General features: G+C 44.1%; 1 long non-coding RNA gene across 3 annotated transcripts in view; it reads right to left on the reverse strand.

The window, feature by feature from the left end:
* Positions 1 to 17280, reverse strand: part of LOC309629128 — a 29090-nt gene extending 11810 nt beyond the window's left edge. For 2 of the 3 annotated variants that reach the window (XR_014244866.1, XR_014244867.1), the window contains exon 1: positions 1361 to 17280. This is a non-coding gene — a long non-coding RNA (uncharacterized lncRNA). The remainder of the gene's footprint in view (positions 1 to 1360) is intronic. The other variant, XR_014244865.1, reaches the window with a different exon arrangement.
* Positions 17281 to 24904: the final 7624 nt, after the last annotated feature.

Here is a 24904-nt window from a genome sequence, read left to right on the forward strand (position 1 = left end):
TCCTCACCTAACCATCTCCAAAGGCTCTGGGCCAAAGTTACTCAGTAACAGAATAGCAAGCCCACACTTGGGTGGTAAGGTTGCCAGCCTTCAAATATCTCAGCCAGCCAGCCAGCCAGCCAGCCATTCCCTCTATCTACCCATTCATCAAAAAATTATTGAGCTCCTGCTCTCTTTGAGGTATTATGCTAATCACTGGAGACATGAAGATATCTGATCCCTGCCCTTTAGAAGTTAAAAGTCAGTCCAATTGAAAAAAAAAATTAAAAGCTATTGCAATAAATGCATCAGTAGAGATATTATTAACTATTTGGAGAACTTGGGCAGGAGCAGGTACTTTCTGCTGGTTGCCTTTACCCCCATTCTTCAACAATGTATCATTTGTTCACAAGCATGGCTCCCAGAGTGGGGTTTACCTCTTCCCTGTGGGTAAATGCTTGGCTGTGGTGTCACCTGCTTCCACATGGATTTATTTCTTCTTCCACACTTTTCCTCATCTTTGCTAGGAGCTAATTCCTTGAGGCCTGGAATCTAATGTGTGACTGAAGGTTAGAACAGGGTGGATGGAGTAATGGGAATTTATCTTGCCCCACGAGGGGGTTCCAGTTGTGCCTCTATTAAACCTATGAGAATAGTTTAGCTTCCTGCCTCGACTTTCAGCTTCCCACCAATTCGTATTAAGCCTCTTCTTATTGGGCCCATAGCATAGGCATTAATAATAGTACATACTTCTACATAGTGTTTTACACTTTTCTAAGAACTTCATAGAATTTCAGGATTGAAAGGAACATTAAAGGTCGTCATCTAGTCCAGCCAGCCACCCATCTGATGTCCAAATCCTCTCTATAGCATATGCTGAAGCCCCCCACTGCCTGCTAAGATAGCTCCTCCACTTCCCTGATCTGGAGCCACTCTTTGCTACAAAGCAAACCTTTGTAAAGTAAATGCCTACTTAACTACATGCCTAGAGTCCCCAGTTCTCAGATTTAGTTCCCCAAGCCCTTGATCCCATCTGTTCAATACCTTGTTCTCTACTCTCCCAACACCCTTGCCTGTCTCTTAATACCCCCTAGCCCCATCCTTCCAGTCCGAACCATCATTCAGACTCCCTCTCCCTCTTCCTGGATAGGGGACCACAGATAGTAGGCCTTGGGTAGGACCCCTCTATTACAGGCACTTTGGTTGCTATAACAAATTATCCCAAAGTATAGTAACATAAATATCTGCTCATGGATCTTCAGGGTCAGGAGTTCAGACAGCACAGAGCAGAACTGGCTGACCCCTGCTCCATAATGTCTGGGGCCTCAGCTGAAAAGTCTAAAAGGATGGGAGATTATCATCTCAAGTTTCATTTACTCACATGTGTAGCGGTTCATGCTGGCTCTTGGCTGAGTAGACTTAAATAGCTAGGAAATAGCTAGGACATCTGCATGTGGCTGCTTGGCTTTCCCACAGCATGGTGACTGGGTTCCCAGGGCGAGAGTACCTAGAGAGAGAGAGAGAGAGGGAGACAGAGAGCGCTAGGCAGATGACCTGTCCTCAGAAGTCACATAGGATTATTTTCTCTACTGGTCAACATAGTTACAAAGATGTGCCTACGTTCAAGGGGAGAGAATATAGGCCCCCATCCCCGGATGGAGGAGTGGCAACATCACGTTGTAAGAACATATGGGATAGGATGTGTATTGGCATGACCGTCTTAGGAAAATACATCCTCCTAAGTGCGCGATGGCTGTCCTTCTATGCTCTGCCCCCAGGGAAGCCCTGTGACATGGACACCATCATGGACACAGTTCTGTAGTCAATAATCCTTTCTCATGAATAAAACCGATTTCCTTGGAACTCTTACACTTAGACCTTAATTCTCTGTACTTGGGGCAGTCTGTTAATTCCAGTGCATTAAGGAAATCTATTTAGTACTCCAGGGGTTTTTGGCCCCTTAGGCTAACCATTCCACTTTTGGGGTTCTCATTCAATCTTGTACATTCTTCTCTGAACAAGCTTAAGTTGTTTTTTTAACCCCTTTAAAGTGTTGGGATCCCAAATCAATGAATATATACCCCAGATGTGGTTCCTCCATTTCAGTTTAGAAAAGGATGAGCCCCCCCCTCACTTGAGATCTTGATTCCATTAATCAGCTTTTATTTCTCACAGTCACATGGTAGTGTTGACTCATACCCAGCCTACAGTCAACTAAAACTCCCAAATAATTTCATATGCGTTGCTACTAATCCCTGTTCCTCATTCTGTACTTGAGTTGGGATTTAATAGGCCAAAGTTCAAACTTTTACATTTTCTCTGTTCAACTTCATCTCATTAAATTTATCTCATCATTCCAGCCTGTTAAATCTTTTTGGATATTGAGTATTATCTGGTGTAGTAGCTCTCCCTCCAAAGTTGCACGTGGCCTGAAAATTTCTGTTACACCCTCAGGGCTCACATCCAAGTCATTGATACAAAATGTTGAATAAACATGTGATTTTTCACTTGCTATGGACACTGGCCATCAGAAAATCAGGCAAAATCATTTGAGATGAGGGAACCAGGACTGGGAGATGTCCAGGGAGGTACTCAAAGTCACATTAGAAGAGATGTGACAAAGGAGGAACTTGAACCTGTGCTTTCTGCTCTTTCTGCTATGCTGAGATATTCATCCAGCCCTGGGCACTTGCCTAAGGAGGGGTCGAGGGAAGAGCAAACAAAAAATAAGTTGTGACTAAATACAATGACACTAGAATGAGAAAAATGAGATCTGACTGTGACTTGTGGGAAAGATAGCACAAGACATTTTTTGCTTAACCTCCACTTAATACCACTGTGTATCTTTTTCTCCTTACTTGCAAATGCCTGTATGTTTTCCGACCTCAGCTTCAGAAAGCTGTTTCCTGAGCTGTCTCCTTAGCTACAACCCACATGAACACAAATCTCCTGCAAGAAGACAATAGCATACAAAGATGGGAAGAAACTGCTGTGGCTGTCAAGGTTATGGTGACAGGAATGAGCTGAGTAGGTGGGTTGATCAACTGACTGCATTTGCCTGGGATGGTCCCGGGAAATCCCTCAGTCCTGGGAAAACCATATGGTTGGTCACCCTATGACTAGTATACTGCAGGCTTCTGCTCTCCAGTCTCCTCTTTAATGCTGCAGTGGAGTAAAGATGGCCACAGATTCTTTGACCCCTTTCCTATTGAAAAGTGGGGTCTGTATTCCCTACCCTTGAACCTGGGCAGCTCTGTGACTGTATAGAATACGGCGGAAGTGATGCTGTAGCAGTTTCCCAGCTCAGACACTGGAAGCTTCCACTTGCCATCTCTTAGAACACTTTCTCTTGGGGCGCTGAGCCGCCATGTAAGAAGTCTCATTACTCTGAGACCGCCGTGCTGAAGAGGTCACATGTGGGCACTCTCGACAACAGCTGGACACAGCCTTCTTTCCGTCACCGTGGCACCAGACGTGTAAGTGAAGCTGTCTTGGATCCTCCAGACCAGCTCATGCGCCAACTGAACGCCATCGCTGAAATCACTAGGTGATCTTAGTTGAGGCCATATTGAACAGCAGAATTGCCCAGCTGAGTCACGTTCAAGTTCCTGGCCCACAAAATTGTACGGGATAATAATGAAATGGTTGTGTCGTCAAGCTGCTGCATTTGGGGTAGTTTGTTATGAGGCCAGAGGTATCTGAGGTGAATGTCGAAACTGACCTAAATAAACCATCCTAATCTTTTTACTCACCACTATAAACAGTAGCCCATCACCAAATAAGTGTTCCACACAAGATCTATGCCACCCTTGCCTAGTGTCAGCAGGCCTCTTCTGGATGGGCAAACAGTGCAAGGTGAGCTGAGATGCTGCCTCTGAATCCCTGCATCCGTTCTCCTAGCATCACCTTGGCAATGCCGTGTCGACACACTTCCTTCCCTCTGAGCTGGTCCATCTCCGTGCCGTATGCTCCAAAGACTCCTTCTTGATGAGATTTACGTCTTTCATTTCAGTCTTTGGCATGTTGTTGGCAATAACAGAATGCACCCCTGTAGGCTGCAGACTCCACCCCTCTAGGCTGCAGACTCCACCAAGTGAATTCTCACGCGGCCTCACATTTATCTAGAGCAGCAAACACTTGACTGCTCCTTTCCAATTTGGCTCCATGATGGAAAATCTGATTGATGAAGCTATAGATTCCTGGAGGGCAGGCATTGTGTTTTAAGTGTCCTTGGGTCCCAACAGCTTCTCTTTGGATGAATGAATACATTCTCACCACTCTGGAAGCAGTAGTTAGCTTTACTTCTGCTACTTCCCTTGCCTAATCTTTTCACTTAGGCCCTTTCAGTGTCTCCTCATTCCTGGAGAGGATAGGTCATAAGACAGAACAGAGCCTACTGTTAGCAGGGAATTGTAAAATAAGAAAGGAGCGAAAGGATTCTGCCTCATTTGGAGACTCCTAAGCTTTCACTTCTCACTGAGTAATTTGCTTCTGATTTTGTTTCTGGTCAAAATCTTTCAAGGTTCTTGGACAGCGGGAAAAAGGCAAGTGACACAAATATTCATTTGTGATGCATTGGGGTGACAGGAAGAAAGGGTATAAGGCTCATAGAGTCAGCTGGTAGGGGTCAGCTCTATGGGAATGTGTTCCCTAAAGAGTCTCGGATGTTGGAGCTGTAAGGGGCTAATGAGGAAAAGGAGAGTAAGTACATGGGGACAGAGATGATGATCAGATTAGGACAAGGACTCTCGTCTCTAACCTTCTGGTCAAGTGCCCTTGGCACTACATTATGCTATAATAATGCAGGTTTCTAGGTCAAGGTGAGGGAACCACATGCAATTGTCTCCCCATTCTCTCTCCAAATCCCACTGGAATGATGACACAGAAGTTCCAGCGGAAATAAATCCCCGAAAGTGTGGAGACTGGGAGCAGGTTAATCATCACATGACAGTTACTAATGACTGTCTGGACGGCAGATGGCGAATGGGGAGCACATTGACAGGTGAGCATACGGAGGAACCCACCACTGCTGGGCTGAAGACCACATCTCAGCCTGGAGCCCTTCTCCCCCAGGAGCCCCAGGGATGCTGGAAGCCTGGAGTCACCAGGTAGAGAGAGTTAGTCTGGGAGGTGGGATAGTAAACGGTGGAGGAAGACAGCCTGTGGCAGAGCTGTGCCAATTCCCCCCCTTTACCACTCTCAGGCATCCGTGCTCCCCTCACCTGCCCATGGAGCTGCAGGAGAGCCAGCAGCCATGGGTTCATCCCTGGGCCAAACCTGGGAGCACGATCAGCTACACCTGTCACAAGAGCTGCCTGGGGAGAGAGCGAGGGCTCACCAGGTGGAGGGCTGGAGTCCCAAAGCAAAGTCCTCTTGATGCTGGCGTGGTTTTTTTTTTTTCCATTTTAAAAAAAATTATAGTGTGGTTGATTTACAATATTGTATTAATTACTGCTGTACAGCAAAATGACTCAGTTATATATATATATATATATATATATATATATATATATATATATATATATATATATATATATATATATATACACACCTTCTTTTTCATATTCTTTTCCACTGTGGTTTATCACAGGATATTGAATATAGCTCCCTGTGCTCTACAGTAGGACCTTGTTGTTTATCCATTCTGTATATACCAGTTTGCATCTGCTAACCCCAAACTCCCAGTCCTTCCCTCCTCCACCCACCCTCCCCCTTGGCAACCACCAGTCTATTCTCTATGTCCGTGATTCTGTTTCTTTTTCATAGATAGGTTCATTTGTGTCATATTTTAGATTCCACATATAAGTGATATCGTATGGTATTTGTCTTTCTCTTTCTGACTTCATTTAGTATGATAATCTCTAGATGCATCCATGTTGCTGCAAATGGCATTATTTTGTTCTTTTCTATGGCTGAGTAGTATTCCATCGTATATATGTACCACATCTTCTTTATCCATTCATCTGTCGATGGACATTTAGGTTGTTTCCATGTCTTGGCTATTGTGAATAGTGCTGCTATGAGCATAAGGGTGCATGTATCTTTTTGAATTATAGTTTTGTCTGGATATATGCCCAGGAGTGGGATTGCTGTATCATATGGTAATTCTATTTTTAGTTTTCTGAGGAACCTCCACACGGTTTTCCACAGTGGCTGCACCAATTTACATTCCCACCAACAGTGTAGGAGGGTTCTCTTTTCTCCACACCCTCTCCAGCATTTGTTATTTGTAGGCTTCTTAATGATGGCCATTCTGACCAGCATGAGGAGGTACCTCATTGTGATGCTGGTATTTTGAGGGGATTCTCAGCAGTGGCCAGCTCCCAGGCTCACATCCTGGCTGTGTCCTCACATGGCCTTTTCTCTGTGTGCTTGCCTCTTTGGTTTCTCTTCCTCTTCTTCTAAGACACCAGTCCTATTGGATTAGGGCCCCACACTTATGACTTCATTTAAGCTTAATTACTTCTTTGAAGTCCCTATCTCCAAATACAGTCACATTCTAAGGTACTGGGGGTTAGGGCTTCAACAGATGAGTTTTGGGGAGACACAGCAAAGCCCATTACGCCCATCCATAGGAGAGTGTTTGAATAGACCATGAGATAGTCACGTGTTGGAGTACCATGCAGCTGTGAAAAGAAAAAGTACAAGGATACTCTCTCTGAACTGATGTGGGGCAATATCCAAGATGTATTCTTAACTGATAAAGAGCAGGGTGCAAAATACTCTGTGTTATCTAGGAAAACTATGTACATGCTTATATATGTATACATGCAGTATTATCTTCAAATAGTCCCTGAAAATTGACTATTTTCATATTGGATTACTGACTTCTAATACCTGTCCTTCAACCTTTAGTTCTTCCTAATTAATGAATCAACTAATTGCCATACTTTGTGCCACTTAACTTTGATCAGTGGATCTTCTCAAAACTGAGTTAAATTCTAATTAACCAAGATTTTATTGATCTAATGATACTTCTAATTAGTTGTCACTGTCACAAAATCACATGTAAGAGTATTTTTTAAAGGACTTGGGGATTTAACTTGACAGAGAAAATTTTTAGGATTTAGGAATGCTTTAGGCTACAAGAAGCCGAAAACTCAACTATAAGTTGCTTAAACAAATAGAGGTTTATTTTTCTCTGTAGCAGATGTTGCATATATCAGCAGCCCAGGATAATGCTTAATGCAGACAAGATCCTTCTGACTTTCTTTTCTATCCACTCAGTCATTCTTAAGTGTGTTGGCTTGTTGCCTCATGGTTGCAATGTGCCTGCTGCAGTTCCAGGCATCACGTCTGCATTTAACTCACAAAAAAGGAGGAAAGAACAGGGACAACCTATTCTGTCTCTTTTTATCGGGAAAGCAAAGCCTTCCTCAAATCCTGCAGTGAGCTTTTCCTTACATGTCACTGGTTAGAACTAGTCACATGGCAACTTTTGGCTGCATAAGATAAGTAATAAGGAAACAGGATTGTCACAGTTGACTTAAATCAATCAAGATTCATCACTTGTGGCTGGACATATCACCCCTGTAACAAAGATGAAATTTTGTCAGCAAGTAAAAGTAACTAACATTTCTGCCATGCTTCTGGAGAAGGGATAACTGAGAGACTATTCTTCTCTCAGTGAAAATCCATCTTTACTTATCTCTGCCTGTCACCTTCTTTTATCTGCCATGTTTTAGCTAGCCAGTGAGCCACTTCTAATTCCCTTTACATCTGTCTTCCCGTATGCGTTTCTGGGGAATCCTGGGATCATTAGGACTGAATTGGCCTGTCCCAGGAGCAGGACTCAAAGGAATAGATCTTGATAAGACATTGTGTTTCTTTTCTTTCTTTTTTAAAATTTTATTGAAGTATAGTTGATTTACAATGTTGTGTTAATTTCTGCTGTACAGCAAAGTGACTCAGTTATATATATATATATAGTCTTTTTCATATTCTTTTCCATTATCGTTTTTACCAGGGTACTGAATATAGTTCCCTGTGCTCTACAGTAGGACCTTGTTGTGTATCTATTCTATATATAGATCTGCTAACCCCAAACTCCCAGTCCATCCCTTCCCCACCCCTCCTCCACCTTGGCAACCACAAGTCTGTTCTCTATGTCTGTGAGTCTGTTTTCGTTTTGTAGATATGTTCACTTGTGTCATGTTTTAGATTCCACATATAAGTGATATCATATGGTATCTGTCTTTCTCTTTCTGACTTGCTTCACTTAGTATGATAATCCCTAGGTCCATCCATGTTGCTGCAAATGGCATTATTTCATTCTTTTTTATGGCTGAGTAATATTCCATTGTATATATGTACCACATCTTCTTTATCCATTCATCTGTCAACGGACATCCAGGTTGTTTCCATGTCTTGGCTATTGTAAATAGTGCTGCTGTGAACATAGGGGTGCATGTATCTTCTCGAATTATAGTTTTGTCTGGGTATATGCCCAGGAGCGGGATTTTTGGATCATATGGCAACTCTAATTATAGTTTTTTGAGGAACCTCCATACTGTTTTCCATAGTGGCTGCACCAATTTACATTCCCTCTACTGGTGTAGGAAGGTTCCCTTTTCTCCACACCTTCTCCGGCATTAGTTATTTGTAGACTTTTAAATGATGGTCCTTCTGACCGGTGTGAGGTGGTTCCTTATTGTAGTTTTGATTTGCACTTCTCTAATAATTAGCGACGCTGAACATCTTTTCGTGTGCCTGTTGTTTCTTAAATAGATCTTATTGTGCAAAGAAGGAATGCTTTTTATTCTTTGACCCACTCTGCAGGCAGGGCTCTACTTCAGCTGCCCCTGGACAGCCTCTCGGTGCTGCTGGCTCTCCCTGCCCTCTGTGAACCTGGGGATCCAGCAACTCTGGCAGGTCCAGACTCCACATGTCCACAGGCCTCCATGCCTCTGCCTCTTTGTGTTCCTGGTTCAGGCCTTTCCATCTCCCCACCTGCGGGACTCCTAACTGTCTTTCAAGGCCTCCCTCAAACGTCACTTCTTTTCCATAGCTTCCTTCCCCATCTCCAATTCCTTGAAGTTTGAGTGTCCTCAAAAGCAAAACTTGTGACAAGACTTGGGTGCAGATAGTTTGTTTGCACAAGTAAAGGAGTGGAGATGTGAGATAGGGAAGGGTGGGTGCAAAACCATTGAAGGTGGGTAAACAAACCAGTGGAGGGTCCCTGCTGGGAGTACCTGGGCTCAGTCCTGCTGGGGCCTCTGAGGGACTGTCTGTGTGCCTTGGAACTGGACCGCCATGGATTAGGGAGGCTGGATATTTATCTGCCGACTCCATCCCTCCTTGGCTGAGGGTTGCCCCTGGGGGCAGTCAAGCCCAGAGCTTCCCAGCTACCCCAAGCACAGGTTCAGTGAGACCCACACTGATGCCACAGAAAGCTCTTGCTCATGCATAGAAGCAGAAGGGCTCAGGGCTTGAGGAGAGAAATTGTCCGCATGCATAGAAAACATCCACCATGGCATCAGGTGGACTCAAGGTGGACTGACCCACACTGCATCTTCCACCTGACCTCTCCCATTAACCCCTCCCTTGCCAGTGCCCACGTGGCACTTGATGAAGCCCTTCACAGTAGCCTTAATGGCTGCATATTTGTTTGTTTTCTAGCATCTATGAAGCACATTTTATGTTTCTGCTTTACATTTCAACCCTCAGAACAACTCAAGAGGCAGGTACTATAATTACTCCCACTTAATAACAAGAAAACTGAGTCACAGAGAGATTAATTTTGTGTTTATGTGCCTATCTCTGCTTCCAGACCGTGAGCCCCTGAAGGGCGTGGCCTTTGTGTTATGCTGTTTGTACACTCACTTCCAACACACTGACTGGCATATAGTAGGTACTCAATAAATGTCACTTGGATCAGATTATTCAGAAGATTCAGTCACAGTGGAGAGTGGAAAGACATGCCTGGCATTGAACAATGTCATTCTGAGAACAGCTTTTCAATAATCAACAACGCCAGAACGATCAGACTGTACGAACTGAGTCTGTCAGGAAACCATCAGGAAGAAAGCAAATCATGTTGTGTGACCACTCACATGCCAACTACCTGCATTCCCTTGTCTTGGGATTAACCATGAGTTTTAGTAACTCTGTTTATACCTGCATCTTATACAAATAATTGCAAAGGGAATTAGTATTCAGTCCTTACCCTTTGATGCGATGCTAAGGGACCACTCGGAACACAATTTCGTCTCTGCCCAGCATATATTGAAAATAGCCCAAAGTCACTGTCGAGGCATAAATGACGCAGGAGGAAAAGCATTGCTGCGGTTTTACTGAACAGATGGTCTGATGACGTTGGTATCTCCAAATTACCTGCAGCCAAAGCAGATGGAAAAATTAACATCACAGCCCAAGCTTGACGGCAGGCAGGGCGTCGCAGAGAACTTTAGTCACATGGGATGCTTTCTTTGCTTTATTTTCAAGTCCACTGGGGACCTTGTCCTCTTCACAAATTCCTCTAATAAAATAGCAAGAATTACTTCAGCCGATCCCACAACCACCACCATCAAGGCAAGGCTGGAAGGCGTGGCATTCAGTAGTGCCACTGCCACTAAAGGTTGAGGCTAAAAAGAAGTCATTAAATGTGTAAAAGTATTACGTGGATGAAAAGAAACATCTCAGAGCTATAACTGAGTATCATTGCCCTTTGAAAAAAAACCCCATCATAATGGCTGCATATTTAGCTCTTGGCTCATTGTAGTTTGTGGGATTTTTCGTTCCATCTTGATCCAAGAGGCTGCACTGTAATTAACATTTTCACCTGGGACTGACTGCACAGCCCTTTATCTCTACCCATCTTGTTTCCTTGTTTACTATTGTGCCTTTTCCTGCCTGCCAGTGCCCAGGGACTTTATTTCCTTTATGCAAAGTTGGCAGCTGCGTGAAGTGAGGCCTTCCAGCCTTAACTGTGGGTCTGTCAATCTATGCTGGATTACCTTGAGTCCAAGATCTAAAATCTCAGTCAGAGTCACAGAGCTTTCTCTTTACTGAGGAAGAAGTAGGCCTCTGGAGTTTCCACACTTGTCTGAGGACACAAAAGTGGCTGAAGACAAAACAGGTACCCAGAGGTTTAGTCTACGAAGCCACATGGACCTAAAGGCTCTACAAACCCCAAGTGCCCTTAACTCACCTCTCTCACTCAAGGGGTGCAGACCTTAAAATAACTGGTTTATAGAGTTTGAACTCAAAGGGAACTCAGTAACACCTAAGAAACAATTTTTTAATGTATTTTTCTACAACATTCCCGTTCAGTTTTTCATGGCAATATAGCATGGTGCAAGGTTATCTTGGTTTAAGTTCTAGGAAACAGACCCCGAGACAAGAATCCGAGTGCAAGGAGTTTTCTTGGGAGATAATCCCATGAAGTGAAGAGAGAGGAGAGAGAAAGCGAGGCAGGGAAGGGAAAAGACATGCCTCAGAGTATCCCAACCAAGAGGCGAGGGAGTTGGGTTGTGTATCTTCCAACTCTGATCTGTTACTCTATGCGAGAGCTGCTTCCAGGGGTATTGACTTCTCCATACATCTGGAACTTCTGCCACTGGGGCAAGAGAAGGCCCTCAAGTGGAGAGTGACCTACTGTTGCAATAGATACATCAGAACAACATGTGCTATGGGGGATACGGGCAGAGCATAGCAGCAAATGGTCAGGTTTGGGTTCAAATCGGAATCCATTGACTTGCTGGATGAGCTCAGACAAGTTACTTTCCCTCTCTAATCCTCTGTGACGTGGAGAACAATACCATCACGAGACACTGTGAGTCGTAAATGAGATGATAACACAGTTGAAGTGCTGGGCACAATGCTTGATACACAGGAGGCCCTTGATATATGGTGGTGTTGCCATTATCGTTGTCTCTCCCTGTGTCAAGTGCCTGGGGAAGACATGGCACTGAGAATCCCAGCATGTTACAGCAGATTGGGACCTCAGCTAGCACTTGGGTCAACATCTCCATTTCACAGAAGAGGAACCTTGAGGATGAGGAACGTGGCTGTCTCAAGGGAAAAAAAAAAAAATCCTCTGTTAGAGGGTGGCAAAGGCAGACCTGCACTGGGGCATCGGGCTCCATGTGCGGGGCTCTTTCCACCTCCCTGGACTGTCCCCTTCAGAATTATTCATAGGTTATAGATCTAGAAGGAAGAGTGAATCTTCATCACGGCCTAGGATGGCAAACAGGTCTTCTCTCGCCACTTTGATAAATTAGCAGTGGCTGTCTGTGGGGCTGTGTTAAGAAGGATTCTGATGACAGGGTACATCAGGCCGTGGGCGTGATTGATTATCAGTATGCGCCATCGACCTGGGAGAGCGTGTTGGCCGTGTGGGTATTAATTCTGTGGAAGTAACTGAGAAAGTTGACTGCTGGACTTGGGAGTCATCACCACAAGAATGCGGTAATTATTTTGTTTGTTTTATTGCAGTAATAATGCATGTTCATTGTCGAAAAACTCTAAAAATATAAGTGAGAAAATTAAAATTGCCTCTACAGCAAAGAAGAGAAGTGATCCCTGGAACTGATTCTGGGTCTCCGGACTCAGAATCAGATGACCTGGGAGTGAGAAAGGAGGCTAAAAACAGAAATTATTTGAGGGTTTGTACAAGGAGTCGTGGATTCCCCACATCTGGAATTCCCCTGCCTGCCCACCTGGCAGCCGGGCATTTAATCCCAGGACCACCCCTCCACCCTCCCAAGAAAGTGAAAGAAAAAAAGTCACGTTTCCCCACATTGGTCTATAGATCCAAAGCAATTCCAAGCCAACAAACTTCATTAGGGTTTTTCATAGAATTAGCAGGCTGATTCTAAAAGTTATCTGGAAGAGTAAGAGGCCAAAATAGTGAAGGCATTTCTGAAGAAGGAGAATAAGAAGGGGAGGCTTATCTTACAGATAACCAGACTTATTATGAAGCTATTGTAATTAAGACAATGTGGCGCTGGCACCACAGTAGATAAACTGACCCATAGGCTACAGTACAGAGCTCTGGAACAGACCCGTGTACCTGTGGAACTTTGATGTGTGAGATAGGATCAGCCTGGCGGTGGGAAAAGGTCTAGTAAGTGGAGCTAAAAACGTGCTTGTCCACATGTATAAAGACGAAACTGGCCTCCACGCATACCAGAGCCCACAATACCTCCAGATGAATTGCAGTCTATAATTATAAGAGCAAAACTTTAAAGTTATTAGCAAGAAATATAGGTTGATGTATGTTTCTGACCTTCAGGGAAAGAAAGGACTTCTTAAAGAAGACATGGAAAGGACAGATCTGAGAACATCTCAGCCAGGCCTACGGAAAAGCCCGGCACCGGAACGTCCCGGTTCTGGCACCCCTTCGACACTCAGTCTCTGCCTGAAAGCAGCCCCGGGGGAGCACAGCCTCGGTGAGGACAAGTGTCACGTTCACCCCGCGAGGTTCTCTCTGTGGGGCGATCTGAGTGGCACGTTCCCGCGTCTGCCACCTGCCAGGGCTGACCTGACCTGGTTTCACGTGTACTCGGATAAAGTCCAATAAAATGCCCTGAGCAGGCCACTCTCCTGACCAAACTCCCTAGTTAGACAGACGTACCAGGAAGGGTTTTCTTCACAGAGTACAGAACGCTTTTCAGCCCATTAAGCAGGCACGGAATGTATTCAAGGAGATACAGGCAGCTCACCGAATGGCTAGGAGGACTAGAGAGTCTAATGCAGTGGCCACGCAGTCTGCACGACCCCCAGACCCCCCCCCTCAGGATTGCTGCAGTGGAAATCACAGCAGGCACAGATACCGCATGCTACCCCACTTGTTTCTAGAATTTCCACCCCTGCAGGCTCTGGCAGCAGGATATCTTCACCAGCAAGACCTCTGGGTGCTTCTACCTCCTCAGCATCACCAGCCTACACCGTGAAGTCTCCACGGGGGCCTCTGGTGAGGGAAGCCTGGGTCCCATGCCTGGCCCAGCTCAGAGGAGGCTGAGAAAGCAATTTCTGCCTTATTTGTCACCACCTCATCTCTCCCTGTTTTATTTCTAAAAACTTTCATGCCAGGTTCAATCTGCAAATGTATAGATTATTTTTTAATGCCTGCAGTTTTGCTGGTTACTTTTCATACCAAGAGCACTGTGTGACTCCATAAGTGAAACAACTCTGAAATCCCAAGTCTGGATTATTTCAGGGAAACTAGATGGCCCCGATCACGGCACATGGGCTCTTGGCTCTTTCTGAATTTGTCCCTAGATTTGAGTGTCCCCAGATTCCATCATACTCTGGAATACAAGCTCTTTGTTCACTGCCTTGCTGCATGATTCTCCAGCAGGAGCTGACTGCATGACAAGGTTATTTTACCTCATGCAGCGATTGGGAGATTTGTGAAGTGAGCGTGGAGGATTGGGAAGGTACAGTCCAAGAAGAGGTACCTGAGGCCAGCTGAAGGGATGACGTGGCAGATTGTGTCACCAGCACAAAGTCATCCTGTTCCTGCTGCATGGCTCTTTGCAATGTGACTTTGCTGCTCCCCCATCCAGAGGCGGAGTCTATATACCCTCTTAAAACCCGGCTGGCCCTGGAACCCTCCTGCACTGTTGGTGCGAATGTAAATTGGTGCAGCCGTTATGGAGAACAGTATGGAGGTTCCATAAAAAAACCAAAAGTAGAGCTACCATATGACCCTGCAACCCCACTCCTGGGCATATATCTGGAGAAAACCATAATGCAAAAAGTCACATGCACCCCTATGTTCCTAGCAGCACTGTCGACAATAGCCAAGACATGGAAGCAACCTTAATGTCCATCGACAGATGAATGGATAAAGATGGAATATTACTCAGCCATAAAAAAAGCATGAAGTAATGCCATTTGCAGCAACATGGATGGACCTAGAGATTATCATACTAAGTGAAGTAAGCCAGACAGAGAAAGACAAATATCATATGATATCCACTTATATGTGGAATCTAAAAAAGTGATACAAATGAACTTATATACAAAACAAATAGACTCACAGTCATAGAAAACAAATTTATGGTTACCAAAAGGGAAAGGTTGGGGAGGGATAAATTAGGAGTTTGAGATTAGCTGATACACACTACTATATTTGAAATAAACAAATGACAAGGTCCTACTGTATAGCACAGGGAACTATACTCAGTATCTTGTAATAATCCTATAATGGAAAAGAATCTGAAAAAGAATATATATATGTATGTATATAAGTATGTATGTGTTTATATATGTATGTGTCTATATGTATGTATATATATGTATTCATATCATACATGTATATATAAGAATATGTATATGTATAACTAAATCACTTTGCTGTACACCTGAAACATTGTTAATCAACTATACTTCTATTTTTTTTTTTTTAAAGGATAAAAAGAAACTGGATTGGCCCTGTGACTTGCTTTGACTAATGGAATGTAGTGGAAGGAATGTCATGCAAACTGCAGAGCCTAGACCTCAGGAGGCCTTGCAGCTTCGGCCTTTGGACATCTGGAGTGCTGCCCTGTGGCTACTGTGTCACAGAGAAGCCCAGATGAAAGGCCACGTGGGGAGGGAGGCCAACAGCCTCACTATTCCTGCTGGGCCTAGTCCCCAGCTGACTTTCCATGAGTGAGCCCAGCAGAAACCACCCAGTCAATCCCCAGAATCGTAAAAAATAATGCATTTTTATTCTTTTGAGCCACTAAGTTTTGGAGTAGTTTTTTATGCTGCAATAGACAACTGAAATAGATATAAATCAAGGTCTTGAATGCACTCTGATGGTTGAGGAGTTAGGTAACAAGTAGATGGAGAGTTTATTTATCAGACACCTTATGTATATAACTCATTTAATCTTCCTAACACCGGTATGCTATAGGTACTACTGTATCGCTGGGGAAAACAAGGCACAGAGAGGTGACGTAACTTGCCCAAGGTCACGTGGTTGGTAGGTGGCAGGTCTGAGACTTGACTTTGTGTCTGCCTGATTCCAAAGTCCTTGCTCAAGACCACAACGCCACACTGCCACCAGCACTTAGAATGAACCAACACAAAGTAATAAAGGATAAACAGAGATGGGGAAGTAACACTCAAGCTTTTTAACTCTTGCTTTCTGTGTTTATTTCCTAGTTAAAGATTACTTTCTGCAAGAAGGGAGGAATGATTTTTGAAATGATGACCTGCATTCCTTCTGTTTCAATAATTCCTTCCTTGAATTATTATTGTATAAAAGATGGATATTCTGAGATTGACTTGGGTTATAAGAAGTATGAGGATGGGAAAATTCAAACAGACTTGTGAAAAATAAACAGACTTGCATTGACTAATAATTCCTGTCAAGGCAGAATGCCTTCTAAAGCAATGACTGGCGTTCGTTCATTCAACACAAGCATGTTGAGTAATTACTAAGTGCCAGGCTTTGTGCTAATTTCCAGGAAGACAAATATGATCTTTTCTAACACTCAAGAACTGTGTAGTCTAGTTAGAACAGAAAATTAAACAAAATCCCAGCATATGAATTTACTAGTCATTTTTCCAAAATTAAAAAAATATCAATGATCTGAAGAAAAAGTTGCTTGGAGTTGATTTTCTAATTAAAGTGATAGAGCTGCAAAAATTAAGTTGTAATCTCCTGTATGACCAATGCCTATGTGATTACACACCACACATTTGTTTCATTTCCAGTAAATGCTAAGTACCCTCCAAAGTTTGTAATCCAGAACTTGGTAGGAACTTATCTCTTCATGGAACCATAAAGAAGATTCAAATTATAGATGAACCTAGAAGAAAATAATTCAGAAATTCCTGGAAGGCAACAGGTTTCCCTCAAACTCTTGTTTTTTTGCCTCTTGGATTGTGCAGAAACAATCTAGCTTAGAACTATGTCCGTATTTGATGACTATCATTTTTTTAATAAGAACCATATTAGAAAATTGCCTTCAGAGGAGTGTTTCACAATAATGGAGGGAATGTTCTAGCCCCTGCTGAGTGAAGCTGGACATGTTCCTTGCCTTCTCCGTGCCTCGGTTTACTTATTTTGTAAAGTAAGTCCACTGGATGAGATGATAAGTGCAATCTTCCCCAGATGTGAATTTGTGAGGTTCTTGAAAGAGCTCTTGTTGGTTATTGGCTGTTTTCTCTAGCTACTGACTACATCTTCTTAAGAAATCAAAGACAAAATTCCTCAGGATTCTTCACATCAACTTGATTTCACTTTTCTCTCTTGATCTTCACCTGGAATTTAGAAGTTTTTTAAGGCTGAATTTCCTATATTGCTTTCTAGGCTAAGGCATATAGGGTGTGTATAGGTTGTGTGTTTGTGTGTGTGTGTGTGTGTGTGTGTGTGTGTGTGTGTTGTATTGTCACGGTTTCCCTTTTGAAGGTTCACTAGAAGGTGGGCACAGTTCACCATAATGAGACTGATGCTTACTTACTGTGATTGGGGGATTTTGAGAAACTGCTGGCTTCCGTGTTAGCCATCTGCTGGGCTTATATAATCCACCCAGCAATAAAACGCTAGGCTCTCCAGATGCTCCTCTCTGGCCCTGGGTGAAGGAGTAATGGGCTGGGAGTTCAGTTATCCGTGTTGTAGTCCTGATTTGGCACCCAGCCCAGCAAGCTGTGTGATGAAGAACAGCTTCCTTGATCGGGACCTTAGTTTCTTCATCTGTACAATGAGCTGCACTAGAAGATCACATTCACCTAGAATGTCTGGAACCTATTTAGGTGTATCTAACACTATTTTAGGAGTTTAGATAAATTGAGTTCAAAATAGCACAATTAACCCCCAAACGATTTTAGCATGTATAATATGTATGTGTTCAATTGCACTTTGGTAATTAAAAGAGAAGTGACCTGCCCAAGAATCATCACAATTGGCGCCTTGCCTATAGGACCTCAATAGTATCCCTGAAGCTGCCAATCATTCCACGCTGCCCTAACTAAATGCCAGCTCTGAGCCCTTTCGCGTTTGTAACTGCCGAAGACACATCCTCATCATCCCCCAGAAAATAACTTCCATTATTACACGCAGAGGAGGAGCTGAGATGGCCTGGACAGTTCCCTTCTATGAGCTCATCCTCCAAGAGTGGACGTTTACACAATTTTTAGGGTAATAAGTTGAGCTGATGGTATGAGACCCATGGAGCTGGTTCTCTAGGGCAGAGTCTCCCAGCCTTGACACTACTGACATTTTGGGCTGGATAATCCTGATTGTGGGGGACTTTCCTATGCATTGTAGATATTTAGTAACATCCCTGCTTCCTACCCATCCCATGCCAATAGCACCCCTCCCCCCAGTTGTGAGAACCAGAAATGTGTCCAGATTTTGCCAGATGTCCCCCCAGGGGCAAAATCAGCCTCTGGATATATGGACTTTCGCATTGTTGAAAGCAGTCCTTGAGACAAAGAACTGGGTGCAGGTTCCAGGGGGTCCTCTCAGGAAGCACCGTGAGGGAGTGGGGAAGTGAGTCAGGCAGGGAGGAGAGCCAGTAAAGCGTGTGCTAATGAGTAGGTTACTACTACTCCGGGTGGGGAGGGGTCAGCCTCACTGGGGGCCTCCAGGACTGTGCAGAACACACCTACAGATGGTCCCATCGAAGCTGCGGTATTTATTGTGCATCACACTGTGCGAGGGGCAGTGTGTCAGCATCCTCGCCTGACTCACCCCATCCCCAGATTTTTCCTTTGATTCAGATCATTTTTAGCCTTTTGATAGCAATGCATGTCTTTTTTTTTTTTTAAATGCATGGTTAATGTAAGTATTTGTTTTGAATAATTCTATCTTTTGGATGTTCAGCTCTACGGTAGCTAAGCTAGGAAATTTCCAAAGTCCTCCCAGCACCAGCATTCAGGGACTCTACCTGGGGATCTGAGGCCAACCCTGAGGAAGCTGAAGAATAAATAGAGCACAGCCTGATCCAAGGTAGGGGGGTGGGTGGAGAGGTGCTCATTCTTTGCCTTGCAAATTGAATATGGAAACAATTGCCAGAGAGCAGGTAAGCCTTCCCACACTGTCAATTCTCACTAAAGGCGCTTTTGTAACCGTGACTTCACTTCTGCATTGACACTGCAGTGGCTTCGCTGACAGCCTTCAAGAGATACCATCAAGACTCTGTCACATAAATTGAACCATTTAGACAGAGCTTAGGTGACAATAGAATGAACTTCATCTGGACCGGGGTGGGGGCAGAGGAATAAATCCTCAAAAATCAAGTCTGTGCCAATTCAACCTTCCTTCATCTTCTTCTCTCATAATCTACCTTAAACCTGTTATTGAACCATTTATCAATTTGGGGCATAAGGAAGACATGTTGGGAAAATCAAATTTCAGCATGAAAGAGATAAATAGCTGTCAGTCATCTCAGCAAATGATGGACTGGTGAGTATCTTCCTTTTTTCTAATGGCATTTGTTTTCTTAACATCAAAACTGTTTAGATAATCCCTTGTGAATCATAAGATTGTATCACTTTCTGGCAAAGAAAGCTTTGACATACAGCCACTGACTTGGCCATAGCTTTTGATTTTCCTCCAAGGAGTTCAAAGCACTTTCACTTAGGCAGTATCATCTTATTTAGCTTTGTAAAACGGAGGCAAAAGAAGAGAGGGAGGATGGACATATATGGGTCTTTATTTGACCAATGGGAATGTTAAAATGCAGAAGATACATACGTGGCTTGGCCAAAGTAACCCAGAGTTCTGAGCTCTCTGACAGGAGTCTTCCAAATCTTAGGGCTGTATACATTCCCCGGATCTGGAATATGACCCTGGCAAGATTTTCTGTTTGAGAAACCTGCATGTAGGAAAATATGTCCAGGATTCTGAACAGAAAGCTCTGCCTAGCAACTTGAAAAATGCACCCTAGGCCAGATTCAAGGTCTGTGGCACAACTCGTATCCTGGCCAGAACAAAGAGCAGAGATGTAACACCAGCCGAGCCTTTTTTTTTTTTTAATATTAAGAAACAGAAAATAATCATCCCCTTTCCTGCCAAGCAAGGCAGTGCAAAGACCAGCCAAACCCACCTTTCTTGAAAACCCATGATCTGCTTTTCAAGGGGAAGACAAAAGCGCCAGGAATAGACAATGGTTCTAAAACACTGGCTGACTTTTGAATATTCATGACTATTCTGATGCAAATGAATATTTCAAATTGAGCTGTTTTTGCAGAGGTGCTGTTGGAAATGTGTACACTTATGAAATTGCTTTTCTAGTTCCCCAAGAATGACTTCCTTTGCTTATTTATAATTCTCCTAGCAGGTTTCCCAGGTGTCAGCCTTTGGCTGGAGTTTCAGCTGGTTTCTTTTCACCAAAAACTAGGGCTACGGTTTAGCCTAACCCGCAAGGAAAAGCCCAGCTTTGTTTAATTGGAGCCAGGTCCCTCCAATAGGCCCTCCTTGTTCTGCCGGTGGCCAAAGAGTCTTATCACACATCAGATTGTTTTTCTTTTGAGGTAACCTCAAACCAAAGCTCACTGTTCCCTGAAGAACAAAGAGAGAGTAAGAACATTGTGCCCGTGCCTGGGAGCACTCAGATGGCCGGAAAGTCAGGAGGCCTGTTTGGATTTTGCTGACTTGGCACCAGAAGGGTCTCACTTCGATGGGTGTTGGGTGTGGCATGTAGTTTTGCCAGGTCAGAGGACTTTGAAGAAGACACATAGAGCCATGGGCTGATGGAGACTTGGAGACCTCCAAAGCACAGTGGGTGTTCGGAGTCCCCTCAAGGCAGCCATGGGATCGCCTACCCTCTTCAGGCTGCATGCAGGCAGTGGCCACTGGTCACGCCCATGAGGAAGATGGGGGGCGAAGGAGGTGGTCATTGCTGGAGGGAAGAACTGGGTCCTTGTGAAGCCAAGGTCAGTTTCTGAAGGGAGAGGGCGGTTCCTGAGCTCTGTGCAAGGCCAGTGAAGGAAGCTGCAATGGAGCTTCCCACGTCTCTTGTAGGCGGAGTAAGCCTTTGTGTTTTAGACACCTGCTGGGACAGGGCAGGGAAGACCTTGTCCTAGGCCAGCAGGGTCCCATTGGAGGACAGGATGCCCTCTGCTAGGCCTTTGATCCACCTGGGCTCTTTGCACAGACCCCAGTAACCCTCCTGGAAGGACACGGGCGTGGCCTCGGACATCATTCCTTGCATAGTCCTTGGACGTACGTCCTTGCCAGACAGTCTTCCTCTCTCCTATCCAGCCCTCCACCCACAAATACTCCATGGGTCACTCTTTCCTTGTACCCATGGAGAGGACCCTGACTCATGTTTATTCAATGGGTACCACCCTTACAATGTGCCAGGCCCTGTGCTGGGCTGGGGACCTGAGGTGAATCCAGCATGGGCTCTGTTCAGTTCTCTGGTCTATAGATCGAAACTTATTTCCTATCCCCAGCCTGTCTCTCTGTCCCATGACTACTGTCACCACCATCTCTTCCTATGGCGTTTTCTTCACCCAAGGTACCCTCTCCTCTCAGCTCCAATTTTGCAAAACCTATGCTCACTTGTGAGGTTTGCAAGAGTTGACTTTTCTATTCCGCCTCCCCTGGTTTTTCCTTTTCCTCCCAATATCTGTAACATCCCTGTTCTGTGCAGCGTAGCATATAATTTAAATGGCTTTACTTTGGTGACTATTTTGGGTGTGTGAACTAGTCTTCTTTGAGGGTTGGAGTCGTATTTTACCCTGAATCTCTTCTTAACGCTCCCTTCCCACCTCAACACTCTGCACCAAACTGTGCACATGCTAAATGTCCAATAAATACTGTTGGTTTTTAGAGTCAGAGTGCTCTGATGAGGATGATATGTTGGTCCTGACAGCTCCCCAGTAGGGGTGGAGACAGGTGAGGAAGCCCATCTGTAGCCCAAGCTTCTGGTCAAATAGAGCAGCTCTATTTCTGAAGTAGACCCTGAATATACAAGGAAGATATCAGCAATTCATAACCAAAAGGTAGAATACACATTTATATAGAGAGTAGGTCTCATTCATTTGCTTCCAGATCAAGGAAAGGTTCTATTCTATAAAAGAAAAAATTGTAAATGTCATCAAATGTCTCCGGTGACCTCTGGCAAGTTACTTAACCTTTTTGAGCTTCACTTTCCTCATCCACAGAATGGGAATAATGACAGTGCCTACCCAATAGGGTTGTTGGGAGGGTTAAATTAAATTATGTGTATAAACCATTTAGCCCAGAATCTAGAAAAGAGTAGATATTCAATTAATGATTGCTATTATACTTCATATCATTGTTATTGTCCCATTAAACCAGTATTTCCCAGAGTCTAGTAAGTGGATTATTTAGGTAATTTTAGGAGGTACATTGATTGACTTTTTAAAAATTTTAATGCGTGCTAGGAAAAATATTATTTTGTCACATTCATGATTTCATGGATATTATTTCTATTTATTTATTGCTGTATAACACACCATCCCTAAACTTCGTGGCTCTTGACAACAATAACTTATTATTTCTTTGGGTTTGTGAACTGGGCTAGGCTCAGCCAGTCAGTCCTGCTTGTATTCATTCACATGTCTGGCACCTGAGCTGCGATGGCTAGAACAGCTGGGGCTCGTTAGGAATCTCTCTCCTTCTGCATGATCTCAGCCAGGCAGCTGGACTTCTTTACATGGTGGGCTCCAAGAGCAAGTGTTCCAAAAGGACAAGTCCCATTGTGCAAGTGTTAATTCTCTGCTTACGCCATACTAGCTAGAGTCCCGTTGGCCAAAGCAAGTCACGTGGCCAAGTCCAGAGTCAGTGTGGGAGGGACTGCACAAGGGTGTGAATGCTGGAAGGTACGGTCCACTGGGGGCCACCAGTGTAGCAATCTTCCACAGTCATGGTATACCCATGGCCTCACAGCTAGTAAGTGTCCCTACCCGGATCTGGAGCAGCCTGGCTCTGGAATCTGTGGTCTGAACCACCAGGCAAATCTCCTCAAGCAGAGTGTTTCATTTATCTATCTCCAAACTTAATGACTTAAAGCAACAAATATCTCAGGACGTTCGTTGATTCTGTGGGCCGTGAATTTAGGTAGGTCACAGCAGAGAGGTGTTCATCTGTACTTCACTGTGTCTAGGGCCTGGCTGGAAGGACTCAAATTGCCGAGAGCTGGCTGGGATTGTTCAGCTGGAGTCATAGGTCTGGGGGCGTCGTTCTAACCATATGCTGGGTTCTCCTGTTCTCCCCATGTGACCTCCCATGTGATTAACTTCTGGGCTTCTTCACAGCCTGGTGGTCTCAGGGTGGTCAGATTTCTTACATCGTTTGCTGACTTCTCTTCAGTGAGCAAGGCAGAAGCTGCCAGGCCTCTTGGAAGGTAGCCTCGGAACTCAAGCCGTTTCACCCCTGCCGTATTGTCTTGTTGAAAGACAGTCACAAAACCCGTCTAGGGCTTCCCTGGTGGCGCAGTGGTTGAGAATCTCCCTACCAATGCAGGGCACACGGGTTCGAGCCCTGGTCTGGGAAGATCCCACATGCCGCGGAGCAACTAGGCCCGTGAGCCACAACTACTGAGCCTGCGCGTCTGGAGCCTGTGCTCCGCAACAAGAGAGGCCGCGATAGTGAGAGGCCCGCGCACCGTGATGAAGAGTGGTCCCCATTTGCCGCAACTAGAGGAAGCCCTCGCACAGAAACTAAGACCCAACAGAGCCAATAAATAAATAAATAAATAAATAAAAAAAAAAAAAAAAAAAAACCCGTCTAGATTCAAGGGGAGGAGAAAAGGACTCTACTTTTGGTGAGAGAAGCAGCATGAATGTGCAGACAGGGAAGGAATTGATCGAGACCACATTTGGATACTTTCTACCACAGTATGCTTAAAGTCTAGAATAACACTAATTTAAGGTTTTGTTTTGTTCTTAAATAGACAGGGTTTTTTTAAAAGAGCATTTTAGGGTCACAGCAAAATTGAGAGAAAGGTACAGAGATTTTCCATATACCCCCTGCCCTTGCTAATGCATTGCCTCCCCCATTATCAACGTACACCACACCCCCCCAGAGTGGTACATTTGTTACAATTGATCAACTTACACTGACACATCATAATCACCCACAGACAATAGCTTACACTAGGGTTCACTTGGTGTAGTTCTATGGGTTTGGACAAATGAATAATGACACATATCCATCATTATAGTATCCTACCGAGTACTTTCACCCCCATAAATCCTCCATGCTCTGCCTATTTATTCATCCATTCCTCCCCCTAAGCCCTGGCAATCACTAATCATCTTACTGTCTTCATAGTTTTTCCTTTTCCAGAATATAGTTGGAATCATATAGTATGTAGCCTTTTCCGATTGGCTTCTTTCTCTTAGTAAAATGCATTTAAGTTTCCTCCATGTCTTTTCCTGGCTTGATAGCTCATTTCTTTTTAGCACTGAATAATATTCCATTGTCTGGATGGACCGCAGTTTATTTACCCATTCACCTACTGAAGGACATCTTGCTTGCTTTCAAGTGTTGGCAGTTACGAATAAAGCTGCTATAAACACCTGTGTGCAGGTTTTGGTGTGGACAGAAGTTTTCAACTCCTCTGGGTAAATACCAAGGAGCGCAGTTGCTGGATAGAATTTAAGGTTTTAAAGTTTGAAAAACCTTAGGGAAAAAATATTAGATTGAACCATACGATATCTCTGATTTTGTAGATCATGCCCAAATTTTGGTAATTTTATATGGTTTAACCTAATAGTATAGCGGTTCTATAATATGGTGAAAGTTTCTAATGTGATATGCTGATAACTGGGAACTATCTCACTGAAGTATTTTATCTTCTGGTAGTTTTTATTTCTTCATGTCTTTGTTTGACCAAAATATGGAAGATGCTTATTTGGACAGTTTGTCTTGTTGTTGGTGGAAGTGGTTTGGAAAACGGTTGATGTGAGCTACAACATGTCAGGTGTCTGTTGAACATATCCATTCATCAACATTCCTTGGCCCAAGGGATCATAGACTTCCAGGTTTGCTGCAAATCAGACACTT

This window comes from Balaenoptera borealis (assembly GCF_965194805.1).
Source record: "Balaenoptera borealis genome assembly, chromosome: 5".
Lineage (NCBI taxonomy): Eukaryota > Metazoa > Chordata > Mammalia > Artiodactyla > Balaenopteridae > Balaenoptera > Balaenoptera borealis.